We start from the raw sequence: 17,845 nt of genomic DNA on the forward strand, positions 1-17,845 counted from the left end.
CGGGGGATCCTATGAATGTGTTGAACAAATGGATCAGGAGCAGTCCCATCAACATGCACAAATAACTCAGGTCCTTCCCACGTCGCAGGATGCACCACTGGAGGGTTGGGGCTGTAGGCCCAGTGAGTCGCTGCTTGGATGGCCACTGTCAGTCTCCACAATCCGAACAAAGCGTTCAGGCAGCCAGCGTGCATCATTTTCTCCTTGTGAAAAACACATATATGCCCTCGACCCCATGTTAGAACGGGATCGGGTCCTTGCCAAGCACCAGTTAGAGGATCCTTCCACTTTACTAAGGCAAAAGCACGCTGCTCTCTTTTGTCCCAGAATCGCAGAACAGCGGATAAATTATTTAAGTCCAAATTTTAAAAATTTAAAACCAACAAAGCATGATTAAGTATATTTACCTTTTAAAGTACTGAATGGCCAAATATGTAAATGGGGTGTGTTCCTCAACCTTTTCAGCTGCTATGATGAGGCCAAAGAGGCTCAGATTTTGCTGTAGTTGTCGAAAGGCTTGTCGTACGACAGTAGGGTCAGAACAAGCCAACAAAACATCATCCATATAATGAACAATATAAACAAAAGAAAATTTTTCGCAGGTGGAATAATGGATCTAGCTCCAAAACTTTGACATAAAGCTGGGCTATTTGCCATGCCCTGTGGAAGCACAAGCCAAAGATACCATATAATGGGTTTTTTTAAAATTAACAGAGGGGACGCTGAAGGCAAAACGCTTACAGTCTTGAGGCACCAGGGGTATAGTATAGAAGCAAACTTTCAAATCTATAACAATTTTATAAGTATCCTTTGGCATTGCTATGGGTGAAGGCAAGCCGGGCTGTATTGTCCCCCTCAGTTCCAAAGTTGCATTTACTTTTTTAGATCTTGTAACAGCCTCTATTTACTGATTTTTTTCTTTCTAACAAAAATTGGAGAATTCCATGGAGAGTTAGAAGGGGTTACACGCCCCAAATCCAGCTGTTTCTGTGCCAGCTGCTGAGCTGCAATGATTTTTTACCCTAATCCTTGTCTCGGTGGGTGAGACTGGGGTTGGAGTGTCCCTGGCCCGCCCTGAGCTGCTCAGCACAGTGCCCCAGAGGGGAAGAGGCCTTGATCAAGCAGCTGCTTAGTAACTGCAGCACTAGGACTAAACATATACACTGCCATTTTTCCATAAATTAATTGGCAAATGATCCAGGACAAATGGCTGAAAATGACCAGAGTGCCCTTCCTCGTCTCTCCAAGCAAGGATCGCACTGCTCTGCTGTGGGTCAGCTGCACTCCCAATCCCTCGTAGGGAAGTCATAGAGGTTGTTAGGGGCCATTGGGCTGGCCAATGCTCTTTAGATATCACAGACACATCTGCTCCTGTTTGTAATATTCCTTTAAAGGGCTTTTCTTGTATAAATAGAGTCATCTCAGGCCTCTCTTGTTTTATTTATGCTTTGTACCCAATACATATCAGAGGATCCAAATCCTCTCTGTCCACCTGGGGCAGAGGAATTAGCAGTCCCCACGGGAAGTAAAGACACAAGCACTAGCTGTGCTATTCTCTGTCCTGGTGCGATCGCTATTACATGCCTCTTAGCAGCCTGAGCCAGGTTTAGTTGCGATGTACTTTGCCTCGTTGTAGTGCCTGTTAGGAGGCACTTGTTGCTAGGACCTTTAGACACACATAAGGGTTGAGAAGGGGATTGGGGCTGCAAGGCTGCAGCCGAAGGCACTGGGAATAGGGGGTAAGGATTAGATTCGGCCAAGATAGTGGCCGGGGGGTCATATCGATTTCCTACTTCTGGGGGGGGGGAATCTCTGCTCTATCCCTGTCTTAGATAGTAGACGGAGGATTTCTCTTAACTGCTCCTCCACCGTAGCCAGCCGGTCCTCATCATATCTTTCCTTCCTGTTATCCAAACCTGAATTCCTTCTGGGGAGGAGGGATCTCTGCTCTATCCCCGTCTTAGATAGTAGATGGAGGACTTCTCTTAACTTCTCCTCCACCGAAGCCAGCCGGTCCTCATCCTATCTTTCCTTCCCGTTATCCAAACCTGAATTCTTATACTCAATATCTACTGGCTGTTCCCTTCTCCAAATCTCATTTAAACTCTCCCGGGCTGGGGCATAAGCCTCAGCCTCAGGTTTCTCGGAAGGGTTCTTTAATTCAAGATTAAGTTTGGCATTCTCATGTCGAAGACCTAAACATTCATTTACTAAATTCCATAAAGAAATAGCCTCTGCTGGGGTCTTTTCAGGGCCATATACACTATAATAACCTTGAATTCCTTTCCCTTTCCTCAGCCAGGTTTCTAAATTTAGGGTTCCCTCCTCTGGAAACCGCGGGCACGCCTCCTCGACAAACTGTAGGAAGCTCTCAAGCTGCCCTTGTTCCACCCGCGTTCCGCTTCAAGTAAGTTCCTTAGGACCGGCACATCTAGCCTGTGGACATCTTCACTCATAATTTTTTACTCCCGACTAGACATTCTCCCACTCTCTCACTGTCTTAATAGTCCTATGACGCATCACTCACCACAGCGGGGTCCTCCACCTTTGTCCCAGATTTTCAGGGTCCCTGTTCGGGCGCCACTTGCCGGGGCCTACCGGCAGCAAATTGGGGTTCCTGAAATAGGGGACAGGGACTGAAAAAATAGAAGAGAGACAAACACATGGAGTCTGGGAGGTCTGCAGGCCAGGTAAAGACTGCAGCTCCGTTTATTTACGGCTCCAGGCTTATATTCCTTCTTCAGATCAGGGAACTGCCAGGTGTTACATCCAGATGGATAATCAGGGAACTGTTGGGGGTTACTTTCATATGGTAAGTCTCTGTTGTACTGGATCAAAGACTAGGATGAAATAAAAGCAGAGTCACTGAAGTTGCATGAGGAAGAATAAAATAGCCCGCTTCGTCAAAAAGTTTTTAGCAGACAGAGCAGTGCTGTAGGATGTTCAACACCAAAATCCAGTATCATTACACTGTAGGAAATCCTCCAAGAAGTAAAAGCAGATACATTGAATTTGCTTGTGGAAGAATAAAAACCACGTTTCCACAGAACCAGTCTTAACAGATACAGCAAAGTCGGTAGAAGCACAGTGTCCATTGTACTGGATCAAAGACTAGGATGAAACAAAGCAGATACACTAAAGTTGCATGAGGAAGTATAAAATACACCGATTATACAAAACAGTTCTTAGGAGATAAAACAATGCCGTGGGAACTTCAACGCAAAAATCCAGTATCCAGTACGCTGGATGAAATCCTCCAAGAATTAAAAGCAGATCCATTGAAGTTGCTTGTGGAAGAATACCATACCCGCTTAGACGAAAATGTTCTTATCAGAGGGAACAATGCTCTAGGATATTCAACACCAAAACCAGTATCCAGTACACTGGATGAAATACTCCAAGGAGGAACAGCAGATACATTGAAGTTGCTTGTGGAAGAATAAACACCACGTTTACACAGAACGAATCTTAGCAGATAGAGCAATGTTGGTGGAAGTACAGTGTGGACACTGTACTGGATCAAAGACTAGGAGGAAATGAAAGCAGATATACTGAAGTTGCATGTGGAAGTATAAAATACACTGCTTATACAAAAACGTTCTTGGGAGATAAAACAATGCCCTGAGAAGTTCAACGTCAAAATAAACTCTCCATTATACTGGATTTCCGGGGCCTACCGTCAGCAAATTGGGGTTCCTGAAATAGGGGACAGGGACTGGAAAAAATAGAAGAGAGACAAACACATGGGGTCCGGGAAGTCTGCAGCCCAGGTAGAGACTGCAGCCCCGTTTATTTACAACTCAAGGCTTATAGTCCTTCTTCAAACCAGGGAACTGCCAGGTGTTACATCCGGATGGTTAATCAGGGAACTGTTGGGAGTTACATTCATATGGTAAATCTCAGATCTATGGGGCCAAAAAACAGTAAGACAACAAAGCAATTATCTGATGCAAATCAAAGTACAGTTTGATTCCACTCTGGCTCCCAACATATCCCCCGTTTTTATTTTAAAAGAAACACAGTGCCATTTCTACTCTTTCCAATATGTCTAATTTATCCTGTCTCACTTTCCAAAAATGACTGGTCCCTTCATCTAAAGGGGATTGATGGGCTGAGATTCAGCTGCTCTGACTTCTTCAAGCTGACTCGGGCGTTGTCTCTGTACTTGACCAGGGACCTTAAAAAGCCTAACCTGTTTAACCAAGGGGTTGCAAGGATTAGATATCAGGAACAATACTTTGCTCCAAACTAGAGATCATATTTAACATTTAACAATTGCACAAGCCATCTTTGGCTACAATAGTGTAGCCTACTTCGCACCCATTTGCAAAGGTTTTTTTTTTTTTGATTTTCTGGGGAACCTTAACAATTGTCTGCAACCTTAACAATGCTTCAGTTGTCAGATCTAAACAGATTAATAAAGACACAAGCCTCAGATCCACAAACTTTCCTGAATTTGTGGCTGGCGTCAAATAAAAAATTCGCTCAGTTAGAACTTTCAAGTACCCACTATCACAGAAGATTGACAAGTTCCTGCCCAGTTATGAAAGGCATGGGCATTAGTAAGGCACGCTTACAAACTACTCTATGACCTCCTGGCTCTGATTAATATTGAATGGCCAAGCACAAGTGACTCTAGGATCTGACACCATCTCTGCCATCCAAGCAGTGGCTTACTTGCTTTCCTCCCAATAGTGTGTCTTCACACCGGGATAAACATCCCATTGCATTTCACTTTGTTGGTTGCTGGACTTGAACTCAGGATCTGGCCACTGTCTCTCAGCTCTCCAGCTCAAGGCTAGCACTCTGCCACTTTTAAGTTCCAAACTCAGGGCCTGAGTGCCGCTCCTCAGCTCTGCAGCTCAAGGCTTGCACTCTGCCACTGTGAGTCCCGAGCTTGGTGCGTGAGTGCTGTCCCCCAGCTTTTCACTCTGCTGCTTCGAGCTCCAAAGCAACTCTGCCTCAATAGCACTCTGCTGCCCGATTAAACACCACAATCTCACAGGGACTTTGCTTTGCCCGGGCTGGCTCTAAACTGTGGCTTTCAGATCAATGAGTCCTATAAAAGGCCCCTTTCCTCCAATTAGAAGCAACAAGGTGGTCAACTCAGAAATAGTCTCTAAGCAGGATTTTGCCTGGAACCTGGTAAGAGGCAAAGTTACATCTGAATAAGGATTGCCGTCCTTCTCCATGGCCCAGCTGGAAACTGCTATAAAGTATCTTATAAGAGCAATTAAGCAATTAAGCAATTAATAGCAATTAAGCAATCATTTTGCTAGTCCTAATTTTCCTTTTTTCTCTTTCTTTAAACAAACATTTAAGACAAACTTTACTTTCAAATATTGTTTAGAAACCCATTTCCAGTGTTCTTAGAAACTTCAACTGATACTGGCTTCAACAATTAACACCTTAGCCTTTTTGCAGTTGAAAAACCTTTAAGGGCACAAAGAACTCCTTTTGTCTCCAGGCCCCTAGGGCTCCCCTTTGCCTTTCGAAGAGGCGTTTTGTTTTGTTTTTAGATTATTACTGCCTAGAACTCCATCAACAGTTTAAACTCAAATAACAGTTTTTCCCTAATGCAAGAATTACCAACATCTGTGCACCAAAACTGTAAGTCTGGACTTAGTTTCCTTCCTTCCTTTTTTTCCCCACCCAATTGCGAAGTAGTATGAAACCAAATCATAAGGAGATAAACCTTTAAACATTTATACTATCCACATTTTATCATCAGATTTCCAGTGTCAGTCTGCAAGAAAAGACAGAGAGGCAAAGTTTCTGACATTAGCCAACAAATTTACATTTAAATCTCTAATACACGTCTCCAAACTTTAAAGGTAAGACATCCCTAATTCCCTAATACCTCTGTGCTAAACAGGATTCAATGTTTGCAATGTAAACAGCTGTATGCATACCAGAGTTTTAAAATGCCGATTTCAGGATCTTTAGAAAAATACATTTTACCGGTTTCTCTTTAACACAATGGAATAATCCTTTGAGACATTGTAAAAACTTCAAACCTAATACTTTTTCTTGAAGTTTTAAGCTTAGATTTCCCAATTGCCTTTGTGTTTCAAGTATAACTTAATCCATTGTTTTATACAGCATGCTGACAATTGAACCTTGAACATGTGCACTCACTCATTCACACACACTCACACTCAAAGATCTGAAAGCGGGCAAAATTAATATCGGCCGTTCGTTTTCCGGAAGTTTGTGTCAAGAGAGCTTTGGCAATTTTACTCTTGCAGGTGAGAACCAGGTTCAAAACAAAACTTTTTGCAAGGCAACTGCAGACACGCGGGAGCGCCCATACTAGGCCCAGAAAGGTTCAAATAAATAACAAGGATGTGTGCTTGAGTACACACAGAAAATCCAGAAGGGTCCATATTTAGAACTGGTACTAATTTTAAGACAAAACTGGACAAGGAAAAATAGGTAACACGAACAAGACAGAGAAACAGAGACGTTTAAGTAACTTCCAAACTTCTGATGGCATGCCTGGCCTTAAACTACCAGAGTGACGGAAAGATTTCCATTCCCTGGTAGCTGACAGACGGAGGCCATCCTAACTACACCTACAAAAGGCTCTGAAACAAAATCAGACATTGACATATAACAAGAAAATTGGACTCCAACAGATACACTTAACACAAGAACATGAATCTAGATGAATGTATTCACTAAACAACTATTTTTTGATTCAGACACGTCTTGCTGGTGGGACTCTCAGGCATGCCCTGTTAGCAACAAGAAACTCAGAAGGGGGGGGTCAAGGCGTCCCTTGACCACGCAGGCCTCTGTTTTAGGCCCACGGTGCACCTTTAAAAAAAATAAAACAAAAAAAAACACAGACATGCAGGGGGTCGGCCGATTTCTACTTACCTCCGGAGGCCTCTGCTTTTCACCTGGGCATCTTTCACAAAACAAGGTTGTTAAGCAGAGGGATGGTAAAAACAAACTAACAAGAATAATCTGTTCTCTCGATAGCATACAATTTGTAAAAGAACAATTGTCACGTGTTACATTAAATTGTGTAGACTTAATGAATATGTGAAAAGGTCCCGACATAATAGCATAATAGCAAGAGGAGAAACAGCTCATAAAGTTCTTTTGATAGGAGGACCTGGGTAGAACTGGCTCCTGACCAGCCTAGTAGCTGTGAGGAAATTCCAGGAATATTGGTGATTGACACACCGGGGGATCCTATGAATGTGTTGAACAAATGGATCAGGAGCAGTCCCATCAACATGCACAAATAACTCAGGTCCTTCCCACGTCGCAGGATGCACCACTGGAGGGTTGGGGCTGTAGGCCCAGTGAGTCGCTGCTTGGATGGCCACTGTCAGTCTCCACAATCCGAACAAAGTGTTCAGGCAGCCAGCGTGCATCATTTTCTCCTTGTGAAAAACACATATATGCCCTCGACCCCATGTTAGAACGGGATCGGGTCCTTGCCAAGCACCAGTTAGAGGATCCTTCCACTTTACTAAGGCAAAGCACGCTGCTCTCTTTTGTCCCAGAATCGCAGAGCAGCGGATAAATTATTTAAGTCCAAATTTTAAAAATTTAAAACCAACAAAGCATGATTAAGTATATTTACCTTTTAAAGTACTCAATGGCCAAATATGTAAATGGGGTGTGTTCCTCAACCTTTTCAGCTGCTATGATGAGGCCAAAGAGGCTCAGATTTTGCTGTAGTTGTCGAAAGGCTTGTCGTACGACAGTAGGGTCAGAACAAGCCAACAAAACATCATCCATATAATGAACACTATAAACAAAAGAAAATTTTTCGCGGGTGGAATAATGGATCTAGCTCCAAAACTTTGACACAAAGCTGGGCTATTTGCCATGCCCTGTGGAAGCACAAGCCAAGGATACCATATAATGGGTTCTTTAAAATTAACAGAGGGGACGCTGAAGGCAAAACGCTTACAGTCTTGAGGCACCAGGGGTATAGTATAGAAGCAAACTTTCAAATCTATAATAATTTTATAAGTATCCTTTGGCATTGCCATGGGTGAAGGCAAGCCGGGCTGTATTGTCCCCCTCAGTTCCAAAGTTGCATTTACTTTTTTAGATCTTGTAACAGCCTCTATTTACCTGATTTTTTTTCTTTCTAACAAAAATTGGAGAATTCCATGGAGAGTTAGAAGGGGTTACACGCCCCAAATCCAGCTGTTTCCGTGCCAGCTGCTGAGCTGCAATGATTTTTTACCCTAATCCTTGTCTCGGTGGGTGAGACTGGGGTTGGAGTGTCCCTGGCCCGCCCTGAGCTGCTCAGCACAGTGCCCCAGAGGGGAAGAGGCCTTGATCAAGCAGCTGCTTAGTAACTGCAGCACTAGGACTAAACATATACACTACCATTTTTCCATAAATTAATTGGCAAATGATCCAGGACAAATGGCTGAAAATGACCAGAGTGCCCTTCCTCGTCTCTCCAAGCAAGGATCGCACTGCTCTGCTGTGGGTCAGCTGCACTCCCAATCCCTCGTAGGGAAGTCATAGAGGTTGTTAGGGGCCATTGGGCTGGCCAATGCTCTTTAGATATCACAGACACATCTGCTCCTGTGTGTAATATTCCTTTAAAGGGCTTTTCTTGTATAAATAGAGTCATCTCAGGCCTCTCTTGTTTTATTTATGCTTTGTACCCAATACATATCAGAGGATCCAAATCCTCTCTGTCCACCTGGTTCAGAGGAATTAACAGACCCCACGGGAAGTAAAGACACAAGCACTAGCTGTGATATTCTCTGTCCCGGTGCGATCGCTATTACATGCCTCTTAGCAGCCTGAGCCAGGTTTAGTTGCGATGTACTTTGCCTCGTTGTAGTGCCTGTTAGGAGGCACTTGTTGCTAGGACCTTTAGACACACATAAGGGTTGAGAAGGGGATTGGGGCTGCAAGGCTGCAGCCGAAGGCACTGGGAATAGGGGGTAAGGATTAGATTCGGCCAAGATAGTGGCCGGGGGGTCATATCGATTTCCTACTTCTGGGGGGGGGGATCTCTGCTCTATCCCTGTCTTAGATAGTAGACGGAGGATTTCTCTTAACTTCTCCTCCACCGTAGCCAGCCGGTCCTCATCATATCTTTCCTTCCTGTTATCCAAACCTGAATTCCTTCTGGGGAGGAGGGATCTCTGCACTATCCCCGTCTTAGATAGTAGATGGAGGACTTCTCTTAACTTCTCCTCCACCGAAGCCAGCCGGTCCTCATCCTATCTTTCCTTCCCGTTATCCAAACCTGAATTCTTATACTCAATATCTACTGACTGTTCCCTTCTCCAAATCTCATTTAAACTCTCCCGGGCTGGGGCATAAGCCTCAGCCTCAGGTTTCTCGGAAGGGTTCTTTAATTCAAGATTAAGTTCGGCATTCTCAGGTCGAAGACCTAAACATTCATTTACTAAATTCCATAAAGAAATAGCCTCTGCTGGGGTCTTTTCAGGGCCATATACACTGTAATAACCTTGAATTCCTTTCCCTATCCTCAGCCAGATTTCTAAATTTAGGGTTCCCTCCTCTGGAAACCGCGGGCACGCCTCCTCGACAAACTGTAGGAAGCTCTCAACCTGCCCATGTTCCACCCGCGTTCCGCTTCAAGTAAGTTCCTTAGGACCGGCACATCTAGCCTGTGGACATCTTCACTCATAATTTTTTACTCCCGACTAGACATTCTCCCACTCTCTCACTGTCTTAATAGTCCTATGACGCATCACTCACCACAGCGGGGTCCTCCACCTTTGTCCCAGATTTTCAGGGTCCCTGTTCGGGCGCCACTTGCCGGGGCCTACCGGCAGCAAATTGGGGTTCCTGAAATAGGGGACAGGGACTGAAAAAATAGAAGAGAGACAAACACATGGGGTCTGGGAGGTCTGCAGGCCAGGTAAAGACTGCAGCCCCGTTTATTTGCGGCTCCAGGCTTATATTCCTTCTTCAGATCAGGGAACTGCCAGGTGTTACATCCAGATGGATAATCAGGGAACTGTTGGGGGTTACTTTCATATGGTAAGTCTCTGTTGTACTGGATCAAAGAATAGGATGAAATAAAAGCAGAGTCACTGAAGTTGCATGAGGAAGAATAAAATAGCCCGCTTAGTCAAAAAGTTGTTAGCAGACAGAGCAGTGCTGTAGGATATTCAACACCAAAATCCAGTATCATTACACTGTAGGAAATCCTCCAAGAAGTAAAAGCAGATACATTGAATTTGCTTGTGGAAGAATAAAAACCACGTTTCCACAGAACCAGTCTTAACAGATACAGCAAAGTCGGTAGAAGCACAGTGTCCATTGTACTGGATCAAAGACTAGGATGAAACAAAGCAGATACACTGAAGTTGCATGAGGAAGTATAAAATACACCGATTATACAAAACAGTTCTTAGGAAATAAAACAATGCCGTGGGAACGTCAACGCAAAAATCCAGTATCCAGTACTCTGGATGAAATCCTCCAAGAATTAAAAGCAGATCCATTGAAGTTGCTTGTGGAAGAATACCATACCCGCTTAGACGAAAATGTTCTTATCAGAGGGAACAGTGCTCTAGGATATTCAACACCAAAACCAGTATCCAGTACACTGGATGAAATACTCCAAGGAGGAACAGCAGATACATTGAAGTTGCTTGTGGAAGAATAAAAACCACGTTTACACAGAACGAATCTTAGCAGATAGGCAATGTTGGTGGAAGTACAGTGTGGACACTCTACTGGATCAAAGACTAGGAGGAAATGAAAGCAGATATACTGAAGTTGCATGTGGAAGTATAAAATACACTGCTTATACAAAAACGTTCTTGGGAGATAAAACAATGCCCTGAGAAGTTCAACGTCAAAATAAACTCTCCATTATACTGGATTTCCGGGGCCTACCGGCAGCAAATTGGGGTTCCTGAAATAGGGGACAGGGACTGGAAAAAATAGAAGAGAGACAAACACATGGGGTCCGGGAAGTCTGCAGCCCAGGTAGAGACTGCAGCCCCGTTTATTTACAACTCAAGGCTTATAGTCCTTCTTCAAACCAGGGAACTGCCAGGTGTTACATCCAGATGGTTAATCAGGGAACTGTTGGGAGTTACATTCATATGGTAAATCTCAGATCTATGAGGCCAAAAAACAGTAAGACAACAAAGCAATTATCTGATGCAAATCAAAGTACAGTTTGATTCCACTCTGGCTCCCAACATATCCCCCGTTTTTATTTTAAAAGAAACACAAGTGCCATTTCTACTCTTTCCAATATGTCTAATTTATCCTGTCTCACTTTCCAAAAATGACTGGTCCCTTCATCTAAAGGGGATTGATGGGCGGCGATTCAGCTTCTCTGACTTCTTCAAGCTGACTCAGGCGTTGTCTCTGAACTTGACCAGGGACCTTAAAAAGCCTAACCTGTTTAACCAAGGGGTTGCAAGGATTAGATATCAGGAACAATACTTTGCTCCAAACTAGAGATCATATTTAACATTTAACAATTGCACAAGCCATCTTTGGCTACAATAGTGTAGCCTACTTAGCACCCATTTGCAAAGGTTTTTTTTTTTGATTTTCTGGGGAACCTTAACAAATGTCTGCAACCTTAACAATGCTTCAGTTGTCAGATCTAAACAGATTAATAAAGACACAAGCCCCAGATCCACAAACTTTCCTGAATTTGTGGCTGGCGTCAAATAAAAAATTTGCTCAGTTAGAACTTTCAAGTACCCACTATCACAGAAGATTGACAAGTTCCTGCCCAGTTATGAAAGACGTGGGCATTAGTAAGGCACGCTTACAAACTACTCTATGACCTCCTGGCTCTGATTAATATTGAATGGCCAAGCACAAGTGACTCTAGGATCTGACACCATCTCTGCCATCCAAGCAGTGGCTTACTTGCTTTCCTCCCAATAGTGTGTCTTCACACCGGGATAAACATCCCATTGCATTTCACTTTGTTGGTTGCTGGACTTGAACTCAGGATCTGGCTACTGTCTCTCAGCTCTCCAGCTCAAGGCTAGCACTCTGCCACTTTTAAGTCCCAAACTCAGGGCCTGAGTGCCGCTCCTCAGCTCTGCAGCTCAAGGCTTGCACTCTGCCACTGTGAGTCCCGAGCTTGGTGCGTGAGTGCTGTCCCCCAGCTTTTCACTCTGCTGCTTCGAGCTCCAAAGCAACTTTGCCTCAATAGCACTCTGCTGCCCGATTAAACACCACAATCTCACAGGGACTTTGGTTTGCCCGGGCTGGCTCTAAACTGTGGCTTTCAGATCAATGAGTCCTATAAAAGGCCCCTTTACTCCAATTAGAAGCAACAAGGTGGTCAACTCAGAAATAGTCTCTAAGCAGGATTTTGCCTGGAACCTGGTAAGAGGCAAAGTTACATCTGAATAAGGATTGCCGTCCTTCTCCATGGCCCAGCTTGAAACTGCTATAAAGTATCTTATAAGAGCAATTAAGCAATTAAGCAATTAATAGCAATTAAGCAATCATTTTGCTAGTCCTAATTTTCCTTTTTTCTCTTTCTTTAAACAACCATTTAAGACAAACTTTACTTTCAAATATTGTTTAGAAACCCATTTCCAGTATTCTTAGAAACTTCAACTGATACTGGCTTCAACAATTAACACCTTACTTAGCCTTTTTGCAGTTGAAAAACCTTTAAGGGCACAAAGAACTCCTTTTGTCTCCAGGCCCCTAGGGCTCCCCTTTGCCTTTAGAAGAGGAGTTTTGTTTTGTTTTTAGATTATTACTGCCTAGAACTCCATCAACAGTTTAAACTCAAATAACAGTTTTTCCCTAATGCAAGAATTACCAACATCTGTGCACCAAAACTGTAAGTCTGGACTTAGTTTCCTTCCTTCCTTTTTTTTTTCCACCCAATTGCGAAGTAGTATGAAACCAAATCATAAGGAGATAAACCTTTAAACATTTATACTATCCACATTTTATCATCAGATTTCCAGTGTCAGTCTGCAAGAAAAGACAGAGAGGCAAAGTTTCTGACATTAGCCAACAAATTTACATTTAAATCTCTAATACACGTCTCCAAACTTTAAAGGTAAGACATCCCTAATTCCCTAATACCTCTGTGCTAAACAGGATTCAATGTTTGCAATGTAAACAGCTGTATGCATACCAGAGTTTTAAAATGCCGATTTCAGGATCTTTAGAAAAATACTTTTTACCGGTTTCTCTAACACAATGGAATAATCCTTTGAGACATTGTAAAACCTTCAAACCTAATACTTTTTCTTGAAGTTTTAAGCTTAGATTTCCCAATTGCCTTTGGGTTTCAAGTATAACTTAATCCATTGTTTTATACAGCATGCTGACAATTGAACCTTGAACATGTTCACTCACTCATTCACACACACTCACACTCAAAGATCTGAAAGCGGGCAAAAATAATATCGGCCGTTCGTTTTCCGGAAGTTTGTGTCAAGAGAGCTTTGGAAATTTTACTCTTGCAGGTGAGAACCAGGTTCAAAACAAAACTTTTTGCAAGGCAACGTAGCTGGAATATATTTTTCCAGGGCTTGTTACAACTGCAGACACGCGGGAGCGCCCATACTAGGCCCAGAAAGGTTCAAATAAATAACAAGGATGTGTGCTTGAGTACACACAGAAAATCCAGAAGGGTCCATATTTAGAACTGGTACTAATTTTAAGACAAAACTGGACAAGGAAAAATAGGTAACACGAACAAGACAGAGAAACAGAGACGTTTAAGTAACTTCCAAACTTCTGATGGCATACCTGGCCTTAAACTACCAGAGTGACGGAAAGATTTCCATTCCCTGGTAGCTGACAGACGGAGGCCATCCTAACTACACCTACAAAACGCTCTGAAACAAAATCAGACATTGACATATAACAAGAAAATTGGACTCCAACAGATACACTTAACACAAGAACATGAATCTAGATGAATGTATTCACTAAGCAACTATTTTTTGATTCAGACACGTCTTGCTGGTGGGACTCTCAGGCATGCCCTGTTAGCAACAAGAAACTCAGAAGGGGGGGGTCAAGGCGTCCCTTGACCACGCAGGCCTCTGTTTTAGGCCCACGGTGCACCTTTAAAAAAAATAAAACAAAACAAAACACAGACATGCAGGGGGTCGGCCGATTTCTACTTACCTCCGGAGGCCTCTGCTTTTCACCTGGGCATCTTTCACAAAACAAGGTTGTTAAGCAGAGGGATGGTAAAAACAAACTAACAAGAACAATCTGTTCTCTCGATAGCATACAATTTGTAAAAGAACAATTGTCACGTGTTACATTAAATTGTGTAGAATTAATGAATATGTGAAAAGGTCCCGACATAATAGCATAATAGCAAGAGGAGAAACAGCTCACAAAGTTCTTTTGATAGGAGGACCTGGGTAGAACTGGCTCCTGACCAGCCTAGTAGCTGTGAGGAAATTCCAGGAATATTGGTGATTGACACACCGGGGGATCCTATGAATGTGTTGAACAAATGGATCAGGAGCAGTCCCATCAACATGCACAAATAACTCAGGTCCTTCCCACGTCGCAGGATGCACCACTGGAGGGTTGGGGCTGTAGGCCCAGTGAGTCGCTGCTTGGATGGCCACTGTCAGTCTCCACAATCCGAACAAAGTGTTCAGGCAGCCAGCGTGCATCATTTTCTCCTTGTGAAAAACACATATATGCCCTCGACCCCATGTTAGAACGGGATCGGGTCCTTGCCAAGCACCAGTTAGAGGATCCTTCCACTTTACTAAGGCAAAAGCACGCTGCTCTCTTTTGTCCCAGAATCGCAGAGCAGCGGATAAATTATTTAAGTCCAAATTTTAAAAATTTAAAACCAACAAAGCATGATTAAGTATATTTACCTTTTAAAGTACTCAATGGCCAAATATGTAAATGGGTTGTGTTCCTCAACCTTTTCAGCTGCTATGATGAGGCCAAAGAGGCTCAGATTTTGCTGTAGTTGCCGAAAGGCTTGTCGTACGACAGTAGGGTCAGAACAAGCCAACAAAACATCATCCATATAATGAACAATATAAACAGAAGAAAAATATTCGCGGGTGGAATAATGGCTCTAGCTCCAAAACTTTGACATAAAGCTGGGCTATTTGCCATGCCCTGTGGAAGCACAAGCCAAGGATACCATATAATGGGTTCTTTAAAATTAACAGAGGGGACGCTGAAGGCAAAACGCTTACAGTCTTGAGGCACCAGGGGTATAGTATAGAAGCAAACTTTCAAATCTATAATAATTTTATAAGTATCCTTTGGCATTGCCATGGGTGAAGGCAAGCCTGGCTGTATTGTCCCCCTCAGTTCCAAAGTTGCATTTACTTTTTTAGATCTTGTAACAGCCTCTATTTACCTGATTTTTTTTCTTTCTAACAAAAAATTGGAGAATTCCATGGAGAGTTAGAAGGGGTTACACGCCCCAAATCCAGCTGTTTCCGTGCCAGCTGCTGAGCTGCAATGATTTTTTACCCTAATCCTTGTCTCGGTGGGTGAGACTGGGGTTGGAGTGTCCCTGGCCCGTCCTGAGCTGCTTAGCACAGTGCCCCAGAGGGGAAGAGGCCTTGATCAAGCAGCTGCTTAGTAACTGCAGCACTAGGACTAAACATATACACTGCCATTTTTCCATAAATTAATTGGCAAATGATCCAGGACAAATGGCTGAAAATGACCAGAGTGCCCTTCCTCGTCTCTCCAAGCAAGGATCGCACTGCTCTGCTGTGGGTCAGCTGCACTCCCAATCCCTCGTAGGGAAGTCATAGAGGTTGTTAGGGGCCATTGGGCTGGCCAATGCTCTTTAGATATCACAGACACATCTGCTCCTGTGTGTAATATTCCTTTAAAGGGCTTTTCTTGTATAAATAGAGTCATCTCAGGCCTCTCTTGTTTTATTTATGCTTTGTACCCAATACATATCAGAGGATCCAAATCCTCTCTGTCCACCTGGGGCAGAGGAATTAACAGACCCCACGGGAAGTAAATACACAAGCACTAGCTGTGCTATTCTCTGTCCCGGTGCGATCGCTATTACATGCCTCTTAGCAGCCTGAGCCAGGTTTAGTTGCGATGTACTTTGCCTCGTTGTAGTGCCTGTTAGGAGGCACTTGTTGCTAGGACCTTTAGACACACATAAGGGTTGAGAAGGGGATTGGGGCTGCAAGGCTGCAGCCGAAGGCACTGGGAATAGGGGGTAAGGATTAGATTCGGCCAAGATAGTGGCCGGGGGGTCATATCGATTTCCTACTTCTGGGGGGGGGATCTCTGCTCTATCCCTGTCTTAGATAGTAGACGGGGGATTTCTCTTAACTTCTCCTCCACCGTAGCCAGCCGGTCCTCATCATATCTTTCCTTCCTGTTATCCAAACCTGAATTCCTTCTGGGGAGGAGGGATCTCTGCACTATCCCCGTCTTAGATAGTAGATGGAGGACTTCTCTTAACTTCTCCTCCACCGAAGCCAGCCGGTCCTCATCCTATCTTTCCTTCCCGTTATCCAAACCTGAATTCTTATACTCAATATCTACTGGCTGTTCCCTTCTCCAAATCTCATTTAAACTCTCCCGGGCTGGGGCATAAGCCTCAGCCTCAGGTTCTCGGAAGGGTTCTTTAATTCAAGTTTAAGTTCGGCATTCTCATGTCGAAGACCTAAACATTCATTTACTAAATTCCATAAAGAAATAGCCTCTGCTGGGGTCTTTTCAGAGCCATATACACTGTAATAAGCTTGAATTCCTTTCCCTATCCTCAGCCAGGTTTCTAAATTTAGGGTTCCCTCCTCTGGAAACCGCGGGCACTCCTCCTCGACAAACTGTAGGAAGCTCTCAAGCTGCCCTTGTTCCACCCGCGTTCCGCTTCAAGTAAGTTCCTTAGGACCGGCACATCTAGCCTGTGGACATCTTCACTCATAATTTTTTACTCCCGACTAGACATTCTCCCACTCTCTCACTGTCTTAATAGTCCTATAACGCATCACTCACCACAGCGGGGTCCTCCACCTTTGTCCCAGATTTTCAGGGTCCCTGTTCGGGCGCCACTTGCCGGGGCCTACCGGCAGCAAATTGGGGTTCGTGAAATAGAGGACAGGGACTGAAAAAATAGAAGAGAGACAAACACATGGGGTCTGGGAGGTCTGCAGGCCAGGTAAAGACTGCAGCCCCGTTTATTTGCGGCTCCAGGCTTATATTCCTTCTTCAGATCAGGAAACTGCCAGGTGTTACATCCAGATGGATAATCAGGGAACTGTTGGGGGTTACTTTCATATGGTAAGTCTCTGTTGTACTGGATCAAGACTAGGATGAAATAAAAGCAGAGTCACTGAAGTTGCATGAGGAAGAATAAAATAGCCCGCTTAGTCAAAAAGTTGTTAGCAGACAGAGCAGTGCTGTAGGATGTTCAACACCAAAATCCAGTATCATTACACTGTAGGAAATCCTCCAAGAAGTAAAAGCAGATACATTGAATTTGCTTGTGGAAGAATAAAAACCACGTTTCCACAGAACCAGTCTTAACAGATACAGCAAAGTCGGTAGAAGCACAGTGTCCATTGTACTGGATCAAAGACTAGGATGAAACAAAGCAGATACACTGAAGTTGCATGAGGAAGTATAAAATACACCGATTATACAAAACAGTTCTTAGGAGATAAAACAATGCCGTGGGAACGTCAACGCAAAAATCCAGTATCCAGTACTCAGGATGAAATCCTGCAAGAATTAAAAGCAGATCCATTGAAGTTGCTTGTGGAAGAATACCATACCCGCTTAGACGAAAATGTTCTTATCAGAGGGAACAATGCTCTAGGATATTCAACACCAAAACCAGTATCCAGTACACTGGATGAAATACTCCAAGGAGGAACAGCAGATACATTGA

This window comes from Megascapheus bottae, chromosome 7 (assembly GCF_031878675.1).
Source record: "Megascapheus bottae isolate mThoBot1 chromosome 7, mThoBot2.hap1, whole genome shotgun sequence".
Taxonomy (NCBI): domain Eukaryota; kingdom Metazoa; phylum Chordata; class Mammalia; order Rodentia; family Geomyidae; genus Megascapheus; species Megascapheus bottae.